Raw genomic sequence first — 8,379 nt, forward strand, 5'->3', positions numbered from 1 at the left:
GATGGTGAGACTTAGGGACACAGTGTGGCTAGCTGGCTAGAGTAGAGATTCCTGTCCAGACCTTCCTGAAGACATGCTCAGGGTGCTACTGGAGACTCCTCTTTCCCAGCTCTTATTCTTGATTTACCAGGGAGTCACTTCCTATCTTCATTAGATCCTTCAGTGGCCTCTCTGCCCCCTAAGTCCTCCATGATCTCTATGGCACATCCCTTACTAATGTCCTGCTAAAAGCACAGGGAGGCACTCATGGCTGAGGCTCTGTAGAGCACACTCTTCTTTCATTGTTGAGTTGTTCTTTGCATATATGCCTGCCCTGGCATTATATACCTGGCTTTTTTTTTTCTGATTCTCAACATATAGTGATTCAGATGTGTCTAACCCATCGCCCCATGGGCTACTGTCATCTCAACAAAATCAAACATGACTGAACTTGGTAGACAACCATGTCATGTCACATGCCTGACAGACAACCCTTCCTCTCTCCATGTCTCTATCTTCTTCCTGTTTCACCTGTGCATAGAACATAAGCTCCCTAGGAGTAAGATCTCCATCCCCAGGATTGAGGTGATACCTACGCAACTGACCGTGGTCATAAACGCCTAGAGGAGCTTGCCTGGGCCTAAGGCCCAACACTTACCTTCTTATGGACAAGGAAACCTAGAGACGGCAAATGGTACCCACAGGCTCACGTGGCTAAGTGGGAGAAAGCCACAAGGCAAGCACTGAATTCCCATGAGTCCTCACTGAGTAAATGACATCAACAAAGGGATGGGAAAAGTGACCCATCCACAGACAATGTCACCTACCACTCCTGTAAGTCCTATGGTTCCAGATTCAGCATGTCATTGCAGTGAGGTTTGTGTGTATGTGTGTGTGTGTGTGTGTGTGTGTGTGTGTGTGTGTGTATGCATGTGCATGTGTGTGTGCACTCACATGTGTGTGTGTGTATTTGTGTGTTCCAGCTCTTATCTATTTGTTTTTTCATTTACTTCAAATGTTTTGTGTGGCTGAGGATCATCTTAAATTTCTTTCTTTTTTTTTTTTTTTTTTTTCTTTTTTGGATTTTTGAGACAGGGTTTCTTTGTGTAGTCTTGGCTGTCCAGGACTCCCTTTGTAGACCAGGCTGGCCTTGAACTCACAACGATCCGCCTGCCTCTGCCTCCCGAGTACTGGGATTAAAGGCGTGCACCACCACGCCCGGCTTAAATTTCTTATCCTTCCCCCTCAGCCCATGGAGATACCAAGCGGCTGTCTCCAGGCCTGGTGCATCCTGTGCTGAGGACCGAACCCAGGATTCATGCATGCCAGGCAAGCACTCGGCCAACTGAGCTACACCCCCAGGTTCTGTTCAATGTAAACACTGAAAATACGTTGTGCCTCTTCTTGATTTTTGTTTCGGCATCCCTGCAAAGCTGTTTCCTGTAACCGCAGAAGCCTCACGGAGTTGCTATGCCTTCAACCCTGCCAATATCTGGGTCATTCAGGGCCCTGCACCTGCTTAGTTTCTGTCTTTCTGGAGCTCGATCCCATGTTCCCTGCTCCCCAGGCCACTAGCTCTCTGAGAACCTGAGGAAGAAGGACAGTCCTCAAAGGCACAGGCTGGAACAGACCATGACAGTTATGCAACCGGCTTACAAATTTTTCTTTAGCTCCTCTTGACAGCTCAGCCCTGTCCCTGTTTGCACACTGTTCCGTGGGTGACTTGGCAGGGAGCATGGTCTCTGCAGGAAAAACAAGTCAAAGGCTTAAGCCATGGATGGCAAAGTCACCACTCACTCTGTGGGTAGCCATATGAAACTGGCACCTGAGTACACCTGGGCCACTGGATGGGAGGGTGACATCACATCTGACAGAGCATTGCAAAGTGGCTCATGAAAGACAGAGTTGAGAGTGCATGCCTTGAACTCAAATATGGGTGAAGAGCCATGTGAGGGAGGGAGAGAGCTGTCAGCCAGCCAGTGCCTCACAGTGACTTCTCACTTCTGCTATGAAAAGCCATTTGCACTCATTACAGACATCTGAAGTGCTGCTTTATCTCAAGGTATGTCATAAACAGGTGTGTGTGTGTGTGTGTGTGTGTGTGTGTGTGTGTGTGTGTTCACACGTATAGGCCAGAGGTCAATGTCAGGTGTCTTATCCAATTAATTGCTTTGCCACCTCATACATTTGAAACAGAGTCTTTCACTGACGCTAGGCTCCTTGGTTAGCCAGGCTGAATTCATGAGCTTCTGAGCAGAGATGACTACTCCTCTGGACACTAGATGTTAGATGTTGTGGCAGGAGAAAAACTGAGTTTGTACCAGAGCTTGAACTTTGAGGAGCATGAGAGAACTTCCTCCCTGAGGGAGGGCCAGGCATCTCCTCCCTGACAGGGTGGGGTGTGCTTGCCCTTCCTCAACAAGCTCCCTTAGCTAGAAGGCTGTGTGATAAAATTCTCAGCTCCAAGCCAGGCGTGGTGGGGCACGCCTTTAATCCCAGCACCCGGGAGGCAGAGGCAGGCGGATCGCTGTGAGTTCGAGGCCAGCCTGGTCTACAAAGTGAGACTAGGACAGCCAAGACTACACAGAGAAACCCTGTCTTGAAAAAAACAAAACAAAAACAACAAACAAACAAACAAACAAAGCCCTCAGCTCCAGGGGAAGCATCAATGACATAATTTCACACCCTGTTACTATTGTCCCAGACAACCCTGGAACCCAGGCTTGGAGTAAAAAGTGGTGAGTGAAGAAAGTCCTGCAACTCCCACCTGTTGAGGGAAGAAACGGGGGGAGGGGGGGGGGGGATGGGGGGGAAGAGCAGGGAGAGACTTGACTAAGCATTAAGAGCCATCCCGCTGCTGCACCAAGTGCCAGACTCAACTTGGCCTCATCTGACGGGTAGAGTGAATCACTGCTCTGGTCCTTCCCTGAAGCAGCTAATGGGAACCGGAGCCCTCCTCCTGTGACGTGACTCAGGGGTCAAGGGTATCAGGGGTTAGAGACCTCAGAGAGGAAAGGAAACCCAGGAACCGTTACTCTCTCGGGCTGCCCTTTCCTTTAGAAGGAAAGTTCTTTGGTGTAGCTGGCTACTTGAGGAACCCTTCCTGAAAGTGGTGCTATCCTGCAGATCTTCAGCACTCCCCAAAGGGCCCACGTGTTAAAGGCTTAGTCTGAAGGTGGTGCTATGGGGGTGAGGGTGGGGCTGGGGGCGTGGAGCCTTTAAGGGTGGGGCCTTCAAAGGGAGCTGTGACCTTCTCTTTCTTCTTCCTGGGTGACTTTGCTCCGTCACACCCTTCCCTCACCACAGGCAAATAGCAAGAGAGCAGGACCAACTACTGGACCAAACAGGTGTGCTGTCTGACCGCCTTCTAAGTCATCACGTCTGGATCCACAGGCTAGCACAGCTCCCGGCCTTGGTCAGAGTAGCTTCCTTCTGCATGAGGGGAAGTGAGTACGGAGAATCCATAATGGCTCAAAGGTGCTAAGAATAACGGACTCTACGGCGTTCAGCCCTAAATGTCTCTACCGCCCTCTCCAAGGCCGAGGAGACACTGAGGGAGAGGGTTCAGAAGGAACCAAAGAGAGCCAGAGGCAGGAAGGGGGCGCTGTGAAATGCTCTCTTCTTGACAGGACGCAGCCAGCTACGGCTGCCTACCTGTAGGAGGCCTGCACAAGACCAGGCCTGCCAACATTCCACGGAGAATGAGGGAAGAAGCTGGCGGGGGTCCCGCCCCTCCCTGAGGAGCTGTGGGCAAGTTAATGGTGTGTGGGGGAAGGTGAAGGCGAGTCGTTCCATGGTGTAGGCACCGCTGCGGTGCCAGTGATGGAGTAAACACGCCGTGTTCACACAAGCTCGGCCTTCTACGACACGGGCCTTTAGGGAGCATTGAAGAGCTAAACTACTGCACCATGTTAGGAAAAAAAAAAGTTATTCACGGCTTCTCGCTTTTATTCCTGCCTCATCTCATCTAAGCCTTATATGTTCTTTTGGGTGAAAAAAAAAACAACTAAAATTGTTTTTTAAAACTGAGAATGAAGCACTTCAGAGGATCTTACCAGTCTATCTGTCTGTTTTGTATGAAGCCGACAATAGCCCAAATATCACTTCAATAACATTTTCATCCAAATAGCCCCCAGTCTGCCCAAGCCTACAACACCACAGTTGTTGCGATTAGGAACCGCCTGCCCCACTCAAGGCCCAGGACCCCAGGCTGCCTGGGAACCCGAGCCCACGCCATTCAGCTGGGACAGCTTCTCTGAACTCTGCCCTTCTAGAAGGCTCCATCATTTTGTTCCCTCATTTCCTATGAGCCTGCTTGGGAGTGTCTGGGAGATGACTGTCGCAAGTGGGCGTGCAACAGAAATGATCAAATATATATAGAGGACATATCTACTTCCGGAATTAGATGATTGTGATAGCAAGCAATCAAAGAGAAAGGGTTAAGGCAAAGCCAGGTGGGGGCAATACTGCTATAATCTACAGACTTGAATTTCATCCCGTGGGACCCATTGTTAGGAACAATGGCTCTTTTAGCTACAGAACACAGAATGACTAACATGTTGTTAGCTTGTCAGTAAGAACTACCATCATATATTGCTAGGTATTTCCGCGCAAAACACACTTGGAAAGGATATTGTTTCAAGCCCAGACAAAGCTCACACTGTTGGGCTCAAGTTCCAGTTATTTTAGGCAGGGAAGGGGAATTTCCACAGCTTCCTCTCCCACCCCCCAGCCCCCAGCAACTTTGAACACTCAGCTCTAAGAAACCACTTCCTTGTAATCTGTCAGAGTCCAAGTTATTTATCAGAAGAAGAAGAAAAAAAAATTCCCCTGAGTTTATGAATAAAACCCCTAGCCAAGCAAGTCACTGGGGAGCATCGCCATAAGTTCAGGCAGGACTGAGCCAGGACCTCACTTAGCAGGAAGAAAAGGATGGAGGGATGCATGCTGGGATTGAACCCTGACTGTGCCAGTGTCGATGACGGCATCACTCATCACAGAAGACCAAGTGCCTATTCAAACTATTATCTCAATGGCCTTATTTGCAAGTTGATTGTACTGTATGTAAATTATTTAACAGTCAATTAATGTGTATTAAATAAGTCACAGTACAGGTGGCAACAGATGTGGCAGAAATCCAAAGTAACATGCAAATAGCAGTTGAGAAACAGGACTTAGACCATGCCAACCACAGCAGAAGAAGTGAAGAAGATCAAAGTACAGGGTTAGGGAGGTTGCTCTCAGCACAAAAATAAGGACCTGAGTTCAAATCCCCAGAGCCCACATTAAAAAAAAAACAAAAACAAAAACAAAAAAAAAAACTAGGCTTGAATCCCCCAGAACTGAGTTCCTGAGGCAGATTGTGCCCTTGGGCTCAGTGGCCAGTCTTGCCTAAGTCAGTGAGCCCTAAATTCAGTAGAGACCCAGTCTAAAAGGACAAGGTAAAGAATCAATTAAGAGACACAGCTTGGGGCTGGAGAGATGGCTCAGCCGCTAAAGGCTAGGCTCACAACCAAAAATATAAGAGACACAGCCTGATGTCAATCTCTGACTTTCACACACACCTGCACTGACAAGGGCATGTGCACACACAGTTATAACACACACACACACACACACACACACACACACACACACACACACGCAGAGCAATAAAATAAAATAAAATGTGATTGTCATATTCTGAAATGCAATCTTAAGCAGGCAAAGGCACCAGATTAAACATTTCCTAAGCATTAATGCTAATGCAAAAACAGACTCCGTTGTCCCCGCCCAGATGAAACTATAGTGAGCAAATGACAGAGCAGGATTCAACCCCACCCTGTCGCTGCCTGGGCCTCGCCCCCGCCCCCAGGACAGCCTGGGAACGGCAGAGTGGGTAACACCATTCACACCTCCCAGCAGAGGAAACCCCCACAGGCCACCGGGAAAGCAGCGATGCAGAGTTAGAAAACGTTAGCATCTTTGGCCCAAGGTACCCGCAGCCCTCCCCGCCTCCACTCTGATTCGAAACTAAACAGCTTGATCTCTGAGCTGACCTTCATCATGCAGCCTCTGCTGTCCCATTGGCCAACAAATCAGTGTGTTTTGCGGACAGCAGATGACATGAGCTCTGGATGCTCGGGGATTTGTGTGACAAGCAGGAACGGGGGCGGGGGGGGGGGGGCACTGTAGCAAAAGCTAGTGGAGGTCCCTGGCTCTCCCCGCTATAGCAGAAGCTGGAGAAGTCCACCGCTCTCCCCCCAGCTGCTCTCTTATGGAGTAGAACCGGAATCAACTCACCCAGGAAATGGCCCCCTCACCCTTAACAGAATAGCCCACACATGGTTCCTGCTGTCCCAAGATGGGCGAGTGTGAGACTGTGGTGCAAGGCGTACCCGGAGAAAACACCACTAATCAACTTCCTTCGCCTCACCCCCGCCCCCCCCCCCACACACCATTGGGCCTTTCCTCACTGAACGATAGCACCTAACTTCCATAGCCAGTCTCACCACCAGACCTAAAGACGCCACATTTTATGGAGACCTGTGTAAGCGACACGCGTTTAGTTGCTGGCCGTGCCGAGGGTGGAAATCAGCACCTCACATGTGCTAGGCATTGCCCAAAGGCCTGTATCTCCAACCGAACACATGGCTCCTAAGTTTGTGCTCGTCAGCCAAAGAGTTCTGCCACCCGGACATACAAAGGTAAGGGCTCCCACGGAACAGAGAGCATTCTTTCTGTCGTCCTATCTCAGGACATGCATGCATCCAGGCCCAGGTTAGGCATTATTCAGCCGTTTGCTGTTGAGGATAAACTCATCCGTTAAGCATGTCAATCAATGCCCATTCTTTTTTGCCTTCAAGAAAGACCCTCCAAGGCTAACTCACTGGTATGGGGCTGCACAGCCATTGACTGTAGAGATAGGGTTTATGGTACGGGAAATTGTCCCCGCGCACATAGCCCAACCGCCCTCCGCATGTTCATGTACCGGAACACTTGATTTTCCCCACTAGGTGGCGCTGTTTGCGGAGGTTATGGTACCTTGGAAAAAATAACATCGGGAGCACTAGGACCCTTTAGGAAGTGGAGCCTTGACAGAAGTACATTGGGAACCCTAGAAATGGACTTTTAAAGCGTCTATAGGCACATCCCACTTCCTGTTCTCTTTCTCTCTGTTTCCTGCCTGTGGATGAAAATGTGGTCAGCCAGCCTCCTGTAGAGCCACCATTCTCTTGCCATCCTCAACACTATGGATTTGCCCTCTGGAACCATTAAGGGCAACTAAACTCTTTTCTAAGTTGCTCCTGGTCATGGGCTTTTTCTACAGCAACAGGAAGTAATGCGGGGTCAGAACCCATTCACCTGGGATCCTCAGACTTCCACCTCTGCCCTACTCCGTAGTCTGAAAGTCAGTGAACTGTGCCCCTGTTGCCACCAGGCTTTGTTCATTGAATTTTACGGAAGCATAGCCACGCCCGTTTTCACTGCCGGTGTATAATTGTTTGGGTTTACAGGATCCGGACTGAGTCATTGGCATAGAGCCCCAAGGCCTGGAAAGGCAAAACTTACTACTATCTGTGCCTGGGTAGAAAACAGACTTACTCTACGTCCTCAGTGGCTGCAGTGGGCGGCAGCACAGAGTCTACACAATGAACTTGTCATTCTGTAGCCCTGGGGAAAACTACTTATTTTCTTTCTTCAAAAGAAGATTCTCCACCTGCCTGTGGGTCACAGCAGAGACTGGTTACTGGCTCCACCTCTGAAGAAGAGACATTATGATTGCCCTGTCAAGTTCCTATGTGCACTGTAGCCATGATGGCTGGTTGGCCCATGTGCCTGGTGCTGTTTCATCTGTACACACTTTAAACAGAACTCCATGGCCTCGGAGAGAACTCAGTGAGCAAAGGCAAGTGCTAACCAACAATCCGAAGAACCCACGTAAAGATGAACGGAAAAAGCCAACCCCACAAAGCTGTTTTCTGACCTCCACAGAAGTACCACATACCTGTGCATGCACACACAAACATATACATACATACATACATACATGCATGCATACATACATATACAGACACACCATACACATGATGTCATACACACAAACCCAAGCAATACTTATACATTAGAATAAAATTATATATTTGGAGGTTTTGCCTACGTGTGTGTTTATGCATCATCTGTGTACCTTGTGCCTGAAGAGGTAAGGAGAGGTGCCAGATGCCCTGGACCTGGAGTTACAGTGGTTGTGAGCTGCCATGTGGGTGCTGGGAATGGATCCTGGGTCCTCTGGAACAATAGCCAGTGCTCTTAACCAGGGAGCCAGCTCTCCAGCTCCACTTTTTCTTAATTTGTAAAATTATATTCATTTGTTTATTTGTGTACACATGTGCACATGCATGTGTGTGTGTGTGTGCGCAC

At 49.1% G+C, this 8,379-nt stretch overlaps 1 long non-coding RNA gene across 1 annotated transcript; it reads left to right on the forward strand.

The window, feature by feature from the left end:
• The first annotated feature begins 6,609 nt into the window (after window positions 1-6,609).
• On the forward strand, window positions 6,610-8,107 carry LOC311593735. Its single transcript, XR_014777829.1, has 2 exons — window positions 6,610-6,665; window positions 6,975-8,107. It is a non-coding gene; the product is annotated as an uncharacterized lncRNA (long non-coding RNA).
• Window positions 8,108-8,379: the final 272 nt, after the last annotated feature.

The sequence above is a fragment of the Acomys minous genome, assembly GCF_964271855.1.
Source record: "Acomys minous genome assembly, chromosome: 3".
NCBI lineage: Eukaryota > Metazoa > Chordata > Mammalia > Rodentia > Muridae > Acomys > Acomys minous.